Consider the following 20,329-nt stretch of genomic DNA (forward strand, 5'->3'; position numbering starts at 1 on the left):
CCATCAGATCTCATGCATTATCATGAGAACCTCGTGGGGGAAACTGCTCCCATGATGATTCAATTACCTCCACGTGGTCCTGCCCCTGACATGCAGGAATTATGGGATTTCATGCCCTGCATGCCCCTGACATGCAGGAATTATAGGATTTCAATTCAAGGTGAAATTTGAATGGGGACACAGAGCCAAACCATATAAGTTATATTCAGAATAATTTTTTAAAATGAACCTTTTTATTTAAAATTGTGTATGTGTGTGTGTATGTCCACACATACACATATGGATTCTTCTTTATCTTCCTGATAAAGAGGAAATACAAATGGCATCATTTCTAAATAATGCTTTTCAACAGGTGCATTTTTTGAACACTAAAATAATATAAACACACTAATAATGCTGCTTTCGTCTTTTCTTCTCCTAGACATTTCCAAATGTTTTCCTCATGCTACCATTATTTAGGGCAGGAGCCAAATTAGGCTCAGCCCATATGGTTATCCTACGTTGCCTCTCTTTGCCCTTACACAGAAATCATAATGGATGTTTCTACTGTTCACTGATTGAGGTCTTGAAGACAATATAACACCTACATATGCATATTTTGTATACCTATGCATATTAAAATGAGATAAGGGGTAATATCTGTGAGTTCATCTACTTTGACATTAGAGTTTGCTTCAGGAAGATTGTTCATTATTTCTGACGGTACAGACAGACTTTTATCACTGCCCTATACTGGAACACATAAAAAACTTTTCTATAAATTGGTTTGCCTACATGTTAGACAATTTGAAAGAACGTACATTTTGAAGACTGGGTTTACATACTTCTATTAAATAATGCCAGTGTGGAAGATCTCTTCATAAGCCAAATTTTACTTTAAATCAGGTGTATTGAAATGAGAAAGGATAAGAGGTATGAAGAATAGAAGAGGAATATAGGAAAAGGCGACAGCAGAAGAGCCAACCATGAAAACCTGAGTTTAAAATATAGCAGTCCAGGTGCGGTGGCTCATGCTTTAATCCCAGCACTTTGGGAGCCCCAGACGGGCGGATCACCAGAGGTCAGGAGTTCGAGACCAGCCTGACAAATGTGGCGAAACCCCGTCTTTACTAAAAATACAAAAAATTAGCCAGGCATAGTGGCGTGTGCCTGTAGTTCCAGCTACTCCAGAGACTGAGGCAAGAGAATTGCTTGAACCCAGGAGGCAGAGGCTGCAGTGGACTGAGATCATGTCACCACACTCCAGCCTGAGCAACAGAGTGAGATTCCACCAAAATAAATAAATAAATAAATAACAATAATAAAAATTTTAAAAATAAAATATAGCAAATGTTTTCTGTACAACTAGATACATTAGAATGTCATGAGAAAGAATGTCATAAAAATTTTATTTATGAAAATGATAATGCTGAAATACAAAATGAAAAATTTGCATAAGTAGATGAAAGTAAGAGAAAGAAATATTATGCATATTTATGTACATTTTGGAAATATAACAAGCAATGAATTTGAAACGGTTTAAAAGGAAACATGAATAAATAATGTATAACCTGATTTATACTAGGGGAACAAATAAACAGGAATGCATTAAATTGTGATTCAAAGACCATATCAAATCAAGTCATATTATTTAGCAGAACTTTCAGGCATGTCAGAGATCTATTCTGTTTTGCAAATACCATATACCTAAAGGTAACTGGGATTCATTTTTCTCTTTTGACTTGGTAATATTTACAAAAAAAGATATAATCATCATGATTGAGAAGTAAAAACAATTAGCACTGAGTATTTACTTATGTAAGACATTAGAAATCTAACATTTTATCAAAAATGTCTTAACACTTATATTGAAATATTACATTTCTCTGGTGCACAAAAATATAGTCTCTCACAATTAAAGAGCAGAAATAATTTCAAGGTGTATATTATTGTCAACAATATAAATAAAGATAAGAAATACATCTAAAAGTAAATAGCTAGGGAATGGCTAGATGGGAATTTCAAACTAGATCTTACATTAAATAATGTTCTATTCAACTGTTCATTCAAATAATAAGTTATTAAGTTCCTCTGCCAGACCTGACAGGCATGGGTTTTTAAATAATATTAAAAATGAGAATGATGATTTAGCTTTGGTAGTATTCACGAATTAGAGAATAAATGTAACATTCTCTTCTCTTTCTCTTTCACTGTATGTGTGTGTGTGTGACAGAGAGTTTGTGTGTCATATTTTCCTTAAGATTTACAATGTTTTAATTTTTTTTTTTTTTTTTTTTTTTGAGACGGAGTCTCGCTCTGTCGCCCAGGCTGGAGTGAGTGGCGCGATCTCGGCTCACTGCAAGCTCCGCCCCCCGGGTTCCCGCCATTATCCTGCCTCAGCCTCCCGAGGAGCTGGGACTACAGGCGCCGCCACCTCGCCCGCAAATTTTTTGTATTTTTAGTAGGGACGGGGTTTCACCGTGTTAGCCAGGATGGTCTCCATCTCCTGACCTCGTGATTCCACCCGTCTCAGCCTCCCAAAGTGCTGGAATTACAGGCGCCGCCACCTCGCCCGGCTAGTTTTTTTGTATTTTTAGTAGAGACGGGTTTCACCGTGTTACCCAGGATGGTCTCGATCTCCTGACCTCGTGATTTCACCCGTCTCGGCCTCCCAAAGTGCTGGGATTACAGGCGTGAGCCACCGTGCCCGGCACAATGTTTTAATTTTCAATTCTTAAACTATTTGGCTACTAAATCTGTTTTATCATTTAAAAAAACGTAAAGATATATTTTTCTACCAACACTTAATTTTTCTCAATGAAGACTATAAGCCTAGAATGAGTGATTTGTTTTCCCTGTTTTCAACATTTTATTAATTAAAACTTCATTTTACTAGTGTAACAATAATGAAGGTATAATTAAGTTTCTTATATATTCTCATTATAACCCCAAATAGAAATTCACAGATATTTTTAATTGCTGAAATAAAAGTAACTGGCTTGTATATTGATATGTGCATTAAAGTAATTTTCTAGATCAATGAATTCGTGTTAGAAATAGTTGCCTGTACTAAAATTATGTTTCTTCTTTTGCTCTAAAAATCCTTTAATAAAAATCTTCTACTTTTTAAATTACTGAATTATTTTAAAGGTAATTTAGTACCTAATAACATGTAGACATAAGTGGATTTATCTGAATAGAAACTGTGTGTTGGAGCATAGTTTTCTCATAAATGAGAGTATAATTCCTTTTTCATGTCAGTAAGTTTATTGTATCAGATTGTATATAACTGAAATAATGGAAGATCAACCTCTAGTAATCTTTTAAAACAGAAATGCACTTAGTATAGCACCAAATCTATTTTATAGAGCTGAATTTAGAGGAAGCAAAATTCCTAAGAAAAACAAGAAAATTCAGCATAGGAAAATAAAAAAAAAAAAAAAAAGCAGTTTATAAAATTCTGAGTACAAATGATTATCTTAATAAATCATTCTGAATGGATTTTGTTTTTCAAGTTTATAAAGCTACAATATAGTCATCACAATCTGTTGAATGCTATGCAAATTGATCGAACTACGTCTTTTAAGACCTGAGCCAATCACCAATATATTATAGTAGTAATTCCTGCATTAATACAACTGATGATATCAGTAGTAATATTATTATACTATTATAGGGCCCAAGGCTTTGAAAGTGGGATCATTTAAATTGTTTTGCAGAAATGTAAATGGACGCCCATTTAAAGATTCGAAAGAGTTGTAAATGTCATGAGACAAACCTGCTGATGTGCTTTAGAAATTTGGGTTTTACCTTGTATTCGATGCTAAAAATCCTTACTGCTCTACACACATGCTCAGCATGGACACCTTAAGTATGTTAAATATTCCATTTATTTCTAATTCTGAATTTTGTTTACTCCTTATTTTTGATGTAGGTTTATGAAAATCACATGATGAAAGTGGTATCGTAAAGGGCTTACTTTCATGATTATATAAGGGGGTGTGTGTGTGCATGTGTGTGTGTGTAAGTACACATATATATCTATATGAAATTATGTGTGTGCATGTACGTGTCTTTTCTAGATTTAACTGATTGGCAATGATTTAACTATGCACGTGTGTATCATGAAGATTTAATCACACTGAACCTGGTGGATCTATCGGTGATTAAATATAACTCAACGATACAACTCTGCTACTTTCCCAGTGTTTTCGTAGGCTTCCCAATCTAACAATAACTACCAAAATCATTTAAAATGATTGTGGCCCATAATGTTATATCTAACTTAATTTAGGTGACCTATTATGAGGGCAGACTTCATAATCTTCCAGTAAAATAAAGATTAAAATTGAAGTTTTAAAGAAAACCACAATTTTTCAAATTCCAGAGCTATTCTCAGGATTAAAAAAAAAAAAGCTAGCGTACATAAACAGTAGCAATATTTCTGGTTGCAAGAGACTAATAAAAATGTTTCATGAGGATAATATTTTTGCAAAGAAGGTAATAAAATTAGCATTAAATAAGATATATCATACTTTTTACAGATGAAAAGCACTTCTTGACTATCTACATATTAAAACATTTCTTTGTGCATTCTGCTTGGCATATGGTGACTATAGAATCTTCCTCTTTAAACTGCTGAAAATTATTGCCTTTCTGTGAATAATTGCCTTTTTCTTATGTTAAGAAATTCTACCATAAATAATACTGCATAAAATATCTGTAGGCTATCAACATTAAATTTAAGAACACCAATATGCATGTGGAAATCATCTGAATGTTATTTTCTCCTGTCCATCTAAACCAGGAGACTGCACATCTGTTTGTTGAGAGACATTTACCATATTTGTTCTTAGATTCCTTTTAGTTATTTTTAGTTAGAAACACAATACTCCTGTTCTTCAGTTAAAAAAAAAATGTAGAGAGAATAGAGGTATAAGGCTTTAAAAATGTAGAAAAAGGATCTAATGAAAGTACAAAAGCTATGTGTCAAGGTTAATGAAAACAATTTTTCAAATACAACTTTCAAAGCAAAAAGTATCGCCTCAAAAAGCAAGATTATGCTTTCCTGGATAGGTAAAATATTTCCCTTTAAAAAGGAAACAGTCTATCGATATTAAAATGTTGGCTATTAAGATAAAATTACATCAATTTCTAGTATTTTTGTATCCATTCGCCACACATTTGTACATATTTATTTAGTAATACTTTCCATGAAAAATGCATCATTTTTAATACTGAGGATCAGGAATGACCAAGATTGGCACGAACCCCAGCACTCAGGAACTGAAAGTATGAGAAATCAAGGACATTGAAACAATAAGCAGCAATCTCTAGTCTTTCTCTGAAAGATATCCTATGTTGTTGATTATCTCAGATGTAAATGTGCCTGAAAGCAATACCATTGTATGGAAAAGTGATAATCCAACTAATGAAGTCCTAAACAAGTAATCATACAAATGCTTATTTGACAAGTAAAGTTTAAAAAATTGGTATATTGAATATACAAATAAGTGAAAGACTTTGTATGTTGGCCATTTCTCTCATCTGAAAATATAGATTTGGGGATATAGATGTTTTTGTGACAGGGTTAAATGGACTAAAAATAGCATTTAATGTTAAGTTCCTTGTGCAGAGATCGCTAGCTACGAAAACACTCTTCCTCCGGTGCCTATCTTTACAGCCAGTCTGCATTGCCCATCTTGCTCTTCCATTAAGTGTGACTGTATGGCTAAATGACAAAAGAATGTAAGGAGAAGGGGCTGTTTATTTCCTGGTGTTGAGCCATTAAAAAGTTTCACACCACTCTGCTATGTTTTCTTCTTCTCCTGGCTGACTATGACATTCTGACAGGTCTTTTTTATTTTGCTTTGTGTTTTAAGAAGATGACAAGGCTCTTGTTTGTCAGCCTGTTTCCCTGAATTTCTTTGGGCAAGAGGTGCACTCCTGGGATCAATATGCGAACAAGAAAAAATATGTGTATCTCAGCTGCTTAATCAATTATGCGTCTGGGATCTATCTGTTATAAGAGTTAGCTTTACCTAACTAATACATTTATCACAGGGAATCATACAGCAAAATGAACACATTTTTAGCTGGAGTCAAAAAAAGAATGAAAATGGATGAGAAAATGAAGAAAACTGGAAATGAAAGACAAAAAGGAGATCTGAGTTACTGTACACTTAAGGCTGTTCTCAGCAGATGTGAGAAAAGAAAAGAAAACATGGCTTCTATTCTAGACTGTGATGAGAGTTAAATAGAGATAGATGCTTCTTGATTGTCAATGGCATTTTGTATTTTAAGGTTTGCAAAATCTCCTCCTCCTCTAAACTGAACTACCTGGTTAATCTCTGAATGCCAGTTTCTTGGCTGCTGAAAAGGAGGGAGGTTAATATTCCCTGCTTATTACTAACTATTAAGATTTTGAAATTCTATGATCAACGCTATACCTTTTATTGATCACCAGTGCCAAAAGAAGTGAAACTGAGTTAGAAACATATACATTTTTGTTTGTTTATGAGAATTTGTCTATCTTAATTCAAGGCGTATATTCAAGATCTTAGATATTCCATAAATTCTACTTAGATGGACCCATACACACAGATAAAATGACAACACATTTTCTGCATACATACACTTAAGAACAGATCTAAGTAATTCAAAGAAAATTTCAATATTCGAATGCAGAAATTCCAAGTTAAGCATAACTAGAAAGAGTTAGTTTTAGTATAAAGAAAAATAGTAAGTTAATGATCAGTTAATATTATGAAAATTCTCTTTTTCCATATGGATACATCTGAGTGTCTTATCCTGCACAGTTTCAAAGCTGGCCCAACTTGTTTTATGTTTCATAAATGCTTTGGTTAGGACCGATCTTGCTAACCTCAACTTTATTCTCTCCCCATGATATTTTCATTTGCTTCCAATAGTGTCAGAGGTGCACAGATTCTTTTATCAATACATTTTATACACATACCAAAAAAAAAAAAAAGAGAAAAGAAAGAAAGAAAAAATACAATACGACAGCAGCTTCTGAAGGTTCAGTGCATTTACTATCCCTTTTGCTGAAAAACTTCACCTTTCTTGATTTGTGACATTCTGGTTCAACTTGGAAAGAAATGGAACGAGTTCTTTCTGATCATTGACAAAACACTTTTAGGAAAGAGCAAAATCCCTTCTTCAACTCATTATAGATCAGCCATCTAGAGAGATGGAACTTGAAGACATATTTCATTTTGGAAAGAAAAATCCTTTTCAGAAATAATTCTATCAGTGTGTCGTAAATGTCTGGCCTGTTCTCCACTTCTTTTTGAATATTTACCTGCAAAGAGAGACCCTTTTAGAAATTCCTTTGTTCATTCCTACCTATCTGCTTCTATGGGTACATTTTTCTAGACATTTCCATCCAATGTTTAGTATCTGTTTAAAAACGTGTGATATGTAAGTGTAGATTCAAAAGCTGAAACTAATTTCAAAATATTAAGTATAGTATGAAAAATATCAGAGAGATATACATTTTGCTCAAATAACTTACGATGCTTTATAAGCAAGCTTTGTTTTCCTGATGCAAATAATAGAAAAAATACTGAATTCTAGACTCTTTCTTGAGAAACTTTTCAGTTTATTCAACTTAAAATAGTAAATAAGTATTACATTCATGCAGCCATAGGCACATTAATTTTTATTTAATTTCCCTAAAGAAAGCTATGGATTGATTTGTGAATTGACCAATGGGTTTAAGAAGTTCAGGAAGTGCTGTTATTCTAAGGTGATCATTATATGTTACTGAGCCGTTACAGTTCAATGTTAGTGAACTGTAACCTATGCTTCACTAAACAAAACGCTTATGGTCTAATTTAGATTTATAAAGGGCTCACTTTCAAGGCTCACACAACTCTATTGGAAGAATTATTGTTTTCTAATTCTTAAAAATAAGAGGATTGTCTTAATCCATGTGAGAAAGGAATTGCCAGAGCCAAAAAGGGGCACAGTGTAAGTTACACCTATCATGAGACACAGGGTAAGTGACATGTATAACAGACGATGAAGTCCAAGCACTATTTTATTATCTTGCTAACTTAAAAAGTTAAGACTATTGTATATCTTGCGAATTATCAAAGTATATGGAAAATCATGTCTGGATTTAGAGAAGTACACAGTCATTTAAGACCAGAAAACTCCTGATTCTGGCCTTAAATAGGTGCATGAACAAGAAAGGAAGTTAGTTAAAAAATTTGAAGGGCTACCCCAGACAGGTACAGTGCCTTGGCTTTATGTTTCCTATGATTTGCTATACACTTGCTGTTTTTATCTAGACAAAATTCTCACATATTTCTAGCATCAGAATCAAAAAGCGATCTTCATATTTAGTCTCCCTATCATATAACATCATTGCATCTGGATATTTGGCACTTTGGAAGGCTGAGGTGGGATGATCACTTGAGCCCAGGAGTTTGAGACTAGCCTGAGCAATGCAGTGAGACTCTTTATCTACAAAAAATAATAATAATAAAACAGCTGGTGGTGGTAGTGCATGCTTGTAGTCTCAGCTACTTGGGAGGCTGAGAGAGAAGGATCAGGATTGCTTGAGCCCATAATGTCAAGGTTGCAGTGATCCATGAGGGTGCCGCTGCACTCCAGCCAAGGTGACAGGGCGAGACCCTATCTCAAACAACAACAACAAAATTGGTATGTCATTACCTGTGCTTCATTTTTAGTGGTTTTTACAGCCATGTGAGGATTCTTGAAACTTTAGACTCCCTCTCAAATAAGCACACAGAATTGGGGTTTTGGTCTAGAAATGACATTGATGACTGCAATATTGTACTTTATGACCTTTCATATAAGAACACTGAGGTCTAGAAAGTTGAAGAAATTGCCACCGTAGCACAGTTAGTTACCCACAGAGTTGTCTGAGGAATCAGGTTTTCTGTTTCCAAATCCAGGGCTCTTTCTGTATCTTATGGAAAGAGGCTGAAGAAATGCTGTTTTTTTAAATGATATATAAATTTGCAACATGCAAGTACATTTCATTTGAACACATATTTTTAAATGAGCCATCACTATTTTATGTTCTAGCATCAAAGCACTCAATGAAGTTAGTTGCTACTTTGTTTTCCCTTTTTTTCTCGTTGCTCTCTGGACACTGCAACGTAGATGTCATGGAATACTAGATTTTCTACTTAGAGATCACAGGCAAAACCAAGCATTGTCATCTGTTCAAATGAAATAGAGGAAGTTTTTGTTAATATGTGAAATATCAAATTAGTATGCAAAATATACAGAACAACAAATCATATATATGGTATATATGTGTATATATATGGATATATGTGTGTGTGTGTATAGATATATATTCAGATTCCATCAGTAGCATACAGATATCTAAAAATAATTTTCAAACTAGGAATTAAATTATGATTTTTTTACTATGAATGTTAGATTTTTAACAGTGATTGCTATTGTGTAGGATTATCAGTTTAGCCAAGAAGTTTTGTTCATAATAGTTTTCACAGTTGAAAAATAAATTAAAATTTGGAGGAACAAAAAAGCAAGTCAAAATATTTTTTATTGTGATCCCAAATAAAACAAATTTTATTTTCATATATTAATAAAATATTTAAATTGTGTCCATCCTACATTATACTTCTTACTAATGATGCTTTAATAGTTTAAGTTGCACATTAAAAAGATTCATGTACCTCATAAATAAATAAAAAATATATATTTTAAATTTTATGTATTTATTTATTTATTTTGAGATGGAGTCTCATACTGTAGCCCATTCTGGAGTGCAATGGTGCAATCTGGGCTCACTGCAACCTCCGCTTCCTGGGTTCAAGCAATTCTCCTGCCTCAGCCTCCCGAGTAGCTGGGACTATAGGTGCATTCCACCACACCCAGCCAATTTTTGTATTTTAGTAGAGATGGGGTTTCACTGTGTTGCCCAGGCTGGTCATGAACTCCTGAGCTCAGGCAAACCGCCCGCCTTGGTCTCCCAAAGTGCTGGGATTACAGGCGTCAGCCACCGCATCCAGCCAATAAAATATATTTTAAATAAACATCTGCATAACCTGAAAACCATTTGTTGATGAGCTTATGGTAAAGAAATTAATATGAGACCATCAGATAATTACCATTGAAGCTAATCTATGTAAGAAAGAAGAACTTGAAAAGATGCATGATTGTCTGGACAATAATAAATTAAAATATAATCAACAAAACTAACAGATATGATAATTTACTATCTGTGTTGTATAGATTTTAATAAATTTGTTGTACAACAGATGAAAAAGATTAGTTTTTCTCTTTCATACATAAGTTTAAGATGCTAAATTACAGTCGGTTTCAATCACACATTAAACAGTGTAGATCTAGCAGCATCCTTCATAATTTTACTTCTGATGAGCATTTCTGGAATAGAGCTGGAGGTATGTGCATTGTATTGTCCTTCTGAAACCCACTTTTTAATGTGGTCAGACCCTTTTTTTTTTTTTTTTTCGTGCATGTGGAATTTTGGATCTGAAAATTTGAATTGTTTCTGTAATGCCACATTTAGCTATTTGGGATGTGGAAGTGCTAGAAGGTCGTGGTTGGACATGGCAGCACTCTTATGGAACTGGCATCTACTGTACAGCGGACTGGATATTGGGTGATAGAATAAAAGATCTTGATAATCCAACCAACCACAAGAAATTTAGTGACAAGAAAGCTTCATGTATTAAATTTGCACTAGTAAGTGACTACTCTGCAAATTTTATTTCTTCTTATCAATAAAATAGCCAAGGTTGCATAAAATATATAAATAACATATTACTTAGAACTAGATCATGAAGGTGAAAACACAGTTTTACATTTTGAAATCTCTTTTGCTTAAGCACACTTTATCATTTCATTACATGCCTTCAAAGCAGCCTCTGGCTTATTTGTACATTGGGAGCAGTATCCTACTGGCTTATGCCCAATATTGATGCAGTCAGCCATTAAAAAGTTAGGAGTGCATCATGGTAAATCAGGTAATATATTTAAATCACTAGAGTAAACTTTAAGGTGGTCACTAATAAAACTCAATATGACAATTAGGAATGTTTCACTTTATGGTACATACTTTGTTACTAGCAATAAAATATTTGACATCTATTCATTTGGGTAAAGTGTATTGAATATATTTCAAGTAAGTTAACAAATATGGTACAATAGTAGATAATCAACATAAATTTTTATTGAGTCAATTTATTGTTTCATACCCTGCGGGAGTTGCTAATCTATGGCAAAAACTAAACACATATTTATTACATACAATACGTAAAGAGTTAATGTGAAGTAGATTTCAGCACAGGATTAAGAACATATATTATGAGGTTGAATGAAATAGAAACAGAAATTCACATGAAATATTGCTAGCACGGCCTGATTTACTTTCTTCCGGTATTCAACAAAACAATTATGGAGACAGAAAAAAAATGAAAGCTCATGATAAAATTGGACAATGGGACTCATCAACATATCAGAAGCATTTCAGGAAAATATCTCTGAACTACAAGACCAACATAACTCAACTGACATAAAGAATTATATATTTTCCACTCCTATGTAATTGCAAGAGCAAAATTCCAGCATCACAAAACTAAAATGTGTGTGGGAGTCTCTTCTTTGCTCCAAATGTGCAAGGCATGTGCCACTCACTTGAAAACTTAGTGTTCATCCTTCTACAGCATAGTGGCTATGTTTTCAAGGAGCAGAATATTATTCTTTAGCCAACTCATTTTTAGATCTAAGCACCTCTTCTACATCCATCTGAACGCTTTTAGAATTTAGGTGAGCATACTTTCCAGTTTGCCAGGGACAATCCTAGTATGTTCTAGGGCCCTGACATAACTGTTACTAGAGAGCTCTTTCATTCTCAAATTTTCCTTTTATGGACAATAACTTGTAAGTTTATCTCACCTAGAGCACATATACTCTAGGTACATTATACAACTGGTTATATGGAAAATTGGCAGTTGCTTGCAGTGTCAGGAAGGAAATTTGAACATTTTAAAGTAAAACAGACACAATTAATATAGGCATTGCCCTTGTAATAATTAGGTATTACTCTCTTTTATATACTTCCTCTATTCAGACTATCAGGCCAAAAGATGGTGAGAGCAGAAAATTGCATCGTATTCTAATAGGTCTCTAGTAGTTGCATGCCATTTAGACAGGAGGAACTGGTTCAGGAAATATGCACGTTTCCCCCCCCTCTCATTTGCATGTGAGGGGCATTTATTCAACATTCATGCTGCCAGAAAGTGGAATCGAATGCGATCTGAGCACTCTGTTGCAAAACACAAACATTGGATAAAATTTCCTCATTCATGGATGAGTAAACATAACAAAAACATAGATAGGACTTTGCCATACATACTAATTAACCTGTACAGGACATTTGCTTCATCATATACTCAATAGGATACAAGATAGGTGGACTCAATGAAAAAAGAGGAGAGAAATGAAAGAATAAAGTAAAAAAAATAAATAAAAAATACATGATAAAAAATGTACGAAGTAAAAAAGAAATGCAAGAAAATTAAAAATGTGATTGAATAGCTAAAATCTGAGTTAGAAATAAAGAGCATCTCTGATATTAGAACCCAAATAAAGGAATTAGAGGAAATTGAAAAGCTCCCAGAAAATACAGAGATACTATGACATCTGAATTAAAACACTGGGAAAGAAGATGATATATATGCTAGATTGGAGTTGAGGATCAACCTTGGGAATGTTAGAGGGAAAATCAAGCATAATTGTGGCTGTAATAACCAAAAATAAATTTTGAAATGAAAAATGTACTTAATATGAGGATTACACATTCTCACCACCTCATAGACAACATTAATGAATCCTCAATTAAGCAGGTATTAGAAAGGTTTAATATTTTAAGAATATATTTTAAAATCTTAGAAGCATCCAGGTTGATAATTTTCAAAAGAAGCAAAGGGCTTCTGAATTCTTTTCAAAAGTAATTGCCAGAGGACATCAGAATAATAGCTGTAAGGCTGAGAAGACATTTTATATTCACTGAAGCATTTCTTTGTGAAAGCTTAGAAAACATACTTTCTACATAGTTGGACACATATCAAACAACCAAGAAAGGAATAATATTAAAAATTCAAAGTTGAGCTCTTTACATTCTCTGCCATTCTTTCCAAAGCCTACCTCCCTAAAATTATTAGAAAAAGCAGCACTTTAGAAAAAACAAACAAACAAAGACCAGAATAAATGAGCAGTCCAGGTTTGTACACCCATTACTAACCTCACCATCTTCAGCAAGTCACTTAACCTCCCTGACTTTGGTTTATCCCTTTATAAATAGGGTGATTATAAAACCTACTTTACAACTCTGTTGAGAACATAAAAGGAGATAATTAATACAAAAGTGACCTTATAACACTTTTGTTATACTAATATAAACAATTATTATTAATCATCTAGGGACTTGCAATTTCTTTAGGAGGAACAAAGGTTATTTCCACAGTCCTTTCTTGAAATGACCCCACTCTTGATATGCTGATGCATCTCTTAATACATAAGGAATTTGGAACTGAATAATATTTTACAGGAGAAAATATTCCTTGTTAAGTCTTTCAAATGCTAATTTTAGATTTGGTTATATAACAACAAATACTCCTTGGTGCTAAAGACTTGACTTTGAAAATAAAGTATCCACTTCCTTCCTATGTGTATACAAGTATTCTGTTTCCTGTCTAGCTTTTTACCAGATTCTTTATGCATTTGTTTCTTATACAGAGCATGTCTACTCATGACGTTGTCTTATTTAAAAAAGATTTAATCTTCCCATTTCCGGATGACTCCATCTATTGCTGATAACCGATAATTCCTTTTAATTGCCAGAATAATTCAGTCACATTAATTTTATTTTTAACTATATGCTTAAATGGAGTACTTTATAGTGTATCACCATGTACTGTTATTTTCCTCTGGGAAATTGCTGTGTCATACAAAAATGTTTTATATGTATAAAATCCTTATAATATAGTACTTAGAAAAAAGATACAAATTAGATATAAACTTGATACTGAATTTTTTAATATAATGCAGAATAAAAGAAATATGCTAACATTACGATAGTACATATCCTGAGTTGATAACATTATGTTATTTCTTTTTCCCATTTCCCTCTGTTCATTTCATAAATTATAAAATCATGCAAAATTTCTATTAAAAGTGTAATAAAAGAAGACAAAGTTCTTGTAAGTCAAGGCAGAGAATGCTCTGAAGAGAAAAGGAGGCAAGTAGGCTGATTGTAAAAAGGGATATGGTAAGACTGCCAGGCTATATCAGTAAAGAGGATATGGGTAAGGACAGAGAAAACAAATCTAACACTCTTTGATGAAAAGCTATGGGATGAAAGCTGATATTCTCCAGCCCGATGTCTAGATTATGCAGCTACAGAGGAGGATAGAAATGAGAAAAGAATTACAGTTAAAAGCAATTGGAGAAAAGGATCATTTTGTCAGCTGCAGATTGGCAATTGATTAGAGATGGATAGCGTTTAGCAGGAAGACCAAGGAGGAGTTGTGCAGTGGTCAAAATGAGAGATGACCACATCGCCAACCCACTTAAATGCTGTAAGAAATGTTTCTAAGAAAGCACAGTTGAATGAAGAGATACTTTCTTCACTCAGAATAATTTGCTAAGGTGGCAATAAATCATGTGCTTCTATAAATGAACCACCAGAAGGGAAATGAATATAAAGCTACCTTTGTATAGGTGAAGATGGTGTTATTTCCAAAGGACTTCAGCATTGTGAATATAACAGTAAAGTGCCATACGACAGTGAAATAAAATAAATCAGGATAAGTCTTACATAAGTAAAGAAGAATGCAACGCGATCTTAGTTGATAGAACCTGTATTATGAGCAGTTAGCATGGGATACAAAATAGTCATAGTTGGAATCCCTTCCTGCCCAGTAGTTCCATTTTATATGTAGAACAGAGGGTCCTGCTTCTGGATCCAGGGTTATTGCTCTCCATCCAATCTGTCAGCAGAGTGTTGCAATTATGCAGTCAGTTCCATGCTAGTTTTCAAGTGGGGAATTTTAAAAAGCACTTCTTCCTTTAAGCAACTCATTGTCTTATTAGGAAGCTCTAACAAATATTTATCAGTAATGTCCAAGAATGCATATTATAGCTTTGTTGTAATAATGAGAAATTAGAATCTACCCAAAGAACTATCATCAGAGATATTAGTAAATAAAAAACATTTCTAAAATATATAATAAAATGCTATGTACAGTTAAAGTGAATGAACTAAATTTGTCCATATCTAAATTTATATCTAAATTTGTCCATAAATTTCATAAGATGTCACGATAAGTGGGGAAAAACAAATGTCAAAGTACAGGGATATTTCAGCATACAATTAATAATATATTATACATATATATGGATGATATTTAGTACATATTTCATAGATTGTGTGTGTATATATAGTATATACATATATATAGTATATTATTTATGCCTTTATGGCAAAAATGAAAACGAAAACTTTAATGGGAAAGATAAAATAACAGAGAGAGAGAGGAGCAGTGCAGTAGATCATGCAGTAAATTGCTAAAACAAGGTAGGAAAGCGTTTGAAGAGAGGAGGGAACCGGAGGTGTAGATAACTAGGGAAGGTTTGGCAGAGGATGGGGACTGACATAGAACATTCAGGGTGGGAGGACTTGAAATGGAGAAAGGGGAGGTGAAAAACAGTATGAGAAATATCTCAAATTTCTGAAATTAATGTTGATTCCAGTAAATGTTGAGTAGTAAAACAAACAAACAAGCAAACAAACTGGGAGTTATGCCAAAAAGAAATAATACTGGGGCCAGGTGCGGTGGCTCACCCCTGTAATCGCAGCACTTTGGTAGGTCGCGGCGGGCGGATGACGAGGTCAGGAGATGGAGACCATCCTGGCTAAAATGGTGAAACCCCGTCTCTACGGTGAAACCCCGTCTCTACTAAAAATACATAAAAATTATCTGGGCGTGGTGGCGGGCCACTGGAGTCCCAGCTACTCGGGAGGCCGGGGCAGGAGAATGGCGGGAACCCGGGAGGCGGAGCTTGCAGTGAGCCAAGATGGCGCCGCTCACTCCAGCCTGGGCCACAGAGCGAGAAGACAGGTAGGTACCACGTGGCAGAGTCTCAAGGGGAACTATTATGTCACTATTAACAGATTTTCGATAAATGCTTAAGTTCATCTGTCACAAACCCTCCTATCTCCCTTAAGCAAGGGGGTTTCTGATTGCACTGTAACTTTTCTTCTTCTACACTTAGTTATGTAAAGGATTTCCCGTGTTTGTTTGTTTCAAGTTTGACCTCGTGATTTGAAAAATCTTTCTAACCCCAACAAATGATTCTTCCTCCTTTCATTTAGTATTTCCATAAAACTCAGATTAGCCATACACAAATTCCCTAACTTAAAACAAAACAAGGAGTGGACGTTGGTGTGTACCACCCACATTCCACTTCAGGCCGGAGGCACTCATTTCCCTACCTGTTGGATGACCCTCAGGTGAGCTCCCTTCATAAATTGTCCTTAGTCAAAGAAATCGATGAAATATTGTAAGCTCTTTGAGGGCAGAATTCATAAGCACTCTAAGCCTGCTTTATACGAAAGACAGCACAATGCTACTAACATACAAGAATGAGATCATCTCTTTCCCAATGGTTGAATTCCTTATTCTATTACTAGCATAAAGTCAGTATCTATTAAAGTAAGTTTTGTGGCCGGGCACAGTGGCTCACACCTGTAATCCCAGAACTTTGGGAGGCCGAGGTGGGTGGATCACGAGGTCAAGAGATCAAAACCATCCTGGCCAACATGGTGAAACCCCGTCTCTACTAAAAATACAAAAATTAGCTGGGTGTGGTGGCACAAGTCTGTAGTCCCAGCTACTCGGGAGGCTGAGGTAGGAGAATTGCTCGAACCTAGGAGGTGGAGGTTGCAATGAGCCAAGATCGTGTCACTGACTGCACTCCAGCCTGGCAACAGAGCGAGGTTCTGACTCAAAAAAAAAAAAAAAAAAAAAAAAAGTTTTTTGTTGTGTATCAACAGTTTTTATTCATACCATTATTGCTTTTACTTAGGTTAATAAATATATACGTATTTTTGCTTTAAAAAACTGATAATTACTTTTAAAAATGGAAAACTTATGTGTGTTAGAGTGTCTAGAAAAGAGGTTTCCATCCCTGTTTATGTCCCAAACAGAGGGACACAAAATAGTCCAATCAAACATAATATTCTGTGGCTCAGTAAGGCACAGTTTTGGAAGATAGTGGTGTTCAGGAGCGTTTTGCAAATGTTTCTGCAGGTGATCCTGATAGGGACTTCATCTCCTGCCTTAGGGAGAATCGAACTAAAGGAAATGGCCAAGGCATTAGCTCTAATACTATATAATACTAACAGTAGGACTCATGCATGATCTAAATCAGTTTTCTATTTCTTATCAAGTAACAAGCCTGTGTGGTAAAAGGAAAGACGAGATAAAAATCATGTTCACAATATTTAAAGGGTGTATACCTTTTAACCATTTCATTCTTTGAATGTTAATATATTACCTATTTTTAAAACAATATTTTAAATATATTTGAATATAATTATTATTAACTAACCTTCTAAGGAATTTTATACAAATACATAAGACGTTAAGAAAATTGATTTCAATGTAATTTATCTTAATGTATTACTTTCAAGATATTCTCAAACAACTATAAAGGGATCAAAATAACTCTACTATGAACCATAAATCTTATCAGCTGCCTTGTGTAAATGATGTGCAGAGAAGGCATACTTCCTGTGCTGCTCATACGGGAGCACATCTTTGAATGAACACTGACTTCTGAATGCCTCATGTTCTTTTATGATGAATTATGCAGAAGTTCCATACCAGAACTATGCTAAGGTGCTGAAGTTCATGTCGATGAGTTGTTTATGGCTCATACAGATGCAGTGGACAAATACCTTATTTTTTCCTTTACATGTAAGTCCAAAATTTTGTGTAGAATAAATGCCATCAACGTACAAATGGATAAATTGAAAAGCAACTGCTCAGATAAAATGATCTTCTTAAATGAAAAGAAAAAAAAAAGTATCCATCTTTCAAGGATACAGCTGGGAAAAATTTCAGAGTAACTTGCTGTGCAGGCTACGCCTGCAAATCTCATTAACAGTAATGGAATTTTGAACATAACAACTAGTACATTGATTTGAACATTTTCCCAATGTGTACATTTAATTTTTAGAAAAGCATTTCTTTCAGAGCAGTGAGATTTCAGAAAACTTCATATATCTAGCAAATCTGGCATTATATGTGGATGTTTCTTTTATAAAAGTGAAATTATAAAAACACTCAAATAGAGAGCACAAAAGGTCCTTCTAATACTTTATGAAACTATAAAACATTAAGAAAAGAAGTACTGGAGGAGTCTCTTGCCCATAAATTTATGTACTTACTTTTAAGTCTATATATTTACCATGATAAATTTATTTATCAGAAGTTTTTTATTGTCATAGAAGATATTTATAATAGAATTTGGAGAAAGTTTATGGAAAAACAGTTTTGCAATTCTTTTGCTTGAAAGCTAGCAAACACACATCAAAGTAGAGAAAGGACACAATGTAATGTTCCCAAGGTCCCCAGTATGGCAGAGACTGTTAATTATTTCCCAATCTCTGTTCTCCCATCCCATAATTTTATCTGGGTAGGTGTCCTCCAGAATAAAGACTGTACTTCCAGAATCTCTTGCAGCTAAATGTAGCAATCTAACTAAGTTATGGTCAGTGAAATATAAAGCAAAGTATTATGTGTCAGCTTATGAATAAACAGACTTTATACCCCTTCCCTTTCTTACCTATTCCTTTCTCCATGCTAAGCTTGAAATAAAAGATGTTGCCATCTAGAACGATGGCATAGAGACCAGACAAATTCTAGAGAACAGTAATTTTAAATGCCCAGGTAGGAGTGATCTTTATTGCTTATACAATATCATACATTATTTTATTGCATTTGTGTTGCATTGTATTACACTGTATTTCATCAGAAGTAAAATGCCTATATAGTAGACTGTATTCCTGTGTTAAAACATAACAATATTCTGATTCTGTGCTACCTTTTCATTCTGTGCTTGAAATTTACATGCTTAAAGTGGATATATTTGAGGAAAATTGAGTAATGCAGAAGAGAACTAGGCAGGAATAAAGAACCATAGCAGAGGAGTTCAAGCAATGTCTTTTATTCTCTGGTAAGATATTCTAAACACGATAAAAAGGAAGATGAGAGAGCATTAATCATATATCCATGCGTTTATTATTTTTTAAAATTAATAAATGAAATCAGCCTCTGTTTGATTCCCTCTCTGTATAGTAAATGATAATCTGTTCCAAATAATAGCCGGACCTACATGTGCAATAGCATTATTTCTTATTATCATTTGGACTTTATTAGGTATCAGTACATCACATTTGAATTAGTCATTTTAAGTTTTGTGTCCCACCCCCACTTTACCCCTTCTTATACTCAGCAATATACATTAAAAATTATATTTATAATTTTTCTGTCTTTGGGACAAAATTAAGAAACATGAAGACAAGTTTTTAAGGCCGGGCGCGGTGGCTCAAGCCTGTAATCCCAGCACTTTGGGAGGCCGAGACGGGTGGATCACGAGGTCAGGAGATCGAGACCATCCAGGCTAACACGGTGAAACCCCGTCTCTACTAAAAAATACAAAAAAAACTAGCCGGGCGTGGTGGCGGCGCCTGTAGTCCCAGCTACTCGGGAGGCTGAGGCAGGAGAATGGCGGGAACCCGGGAGGCGGAGCTTGCAGTAAGCTGAGATCCGGCCACAGCACTCCAGCCTGGGAGACAGAGCGAGACTCCGTCTCAAAAAAAAAAAAAAAAAAAAAGACAAGTTTTTAAACAGTCAAGTCGGAACACTGATACTTCTAGTACCAAAAAAGACGCATTAATGTGAGATCAACTACTTCAAGTGAAATTGGAAATATAATAGCCAGTAAGATTCATCTTGGGTGAGATTACTGCTACACTGAAAATCTCAGTCATATTTAGTGATATTTGTCTTTAAGTTTAATGGATTACATACTTAAACCTCTGACTCAAATAAAACCAAACTAAATATTGAGTCATCAGGAACATGCACAGATAAAACATTTTACTGGAAATAGAATACAGTGTATGAATAAATTTGTCTCTGTTTTAGAAAGAAACACATAATAATTAAGAGTATCTTTAGGCCCAGATAATGGTCAAAGTATTTCTCCACAAAGGTGTCTTTTACTAGTG

General features: G+C 34.4%; 1 protein-coding gene across 4 annotated transcripts in view; it reads right to left on the reverse strand.

The window, feature by feature from the left end:
- LOC105485513 (cell adhesion molecule 2) overlaps nt 1–20,329 on the reverse strand; it is a 1,093,059-nt gene that overhangs the window by 271,485 nt on the left and 801,245 nt on the right. The window contains exon 1 of one of the 4 annotated variants that reach the window (XM_071089508.1): nt 15,875–15,892. The exons of the other annotated variants lie outside the window; for them this stretch is intronic. The gene's annotated coding sequence lies outside the window, so the exon portion shown is untranslated. Of the gene's footprint in view, nt 1–15,874; nt 15,893–20,329 lie in introns of those variants that run through there. 4 annotated transcript variants of the gene reach the window in all.

This window comes from Macaca nemestrina, chromosome 2 (assembly GCF_043159975.1).
Source record: "Macaca nemestrina isolate mMacNem1 chromosome 2, mMacNem.hap1, whole genome shotgun sequence".
Classification (NCBI taxonomy): domain Eukaryota; kingdom Metazoa; phylum Chordata; class Mammalia; order Primates; family Cercopithecidae; genus Macaca; species Macaca nemestrina.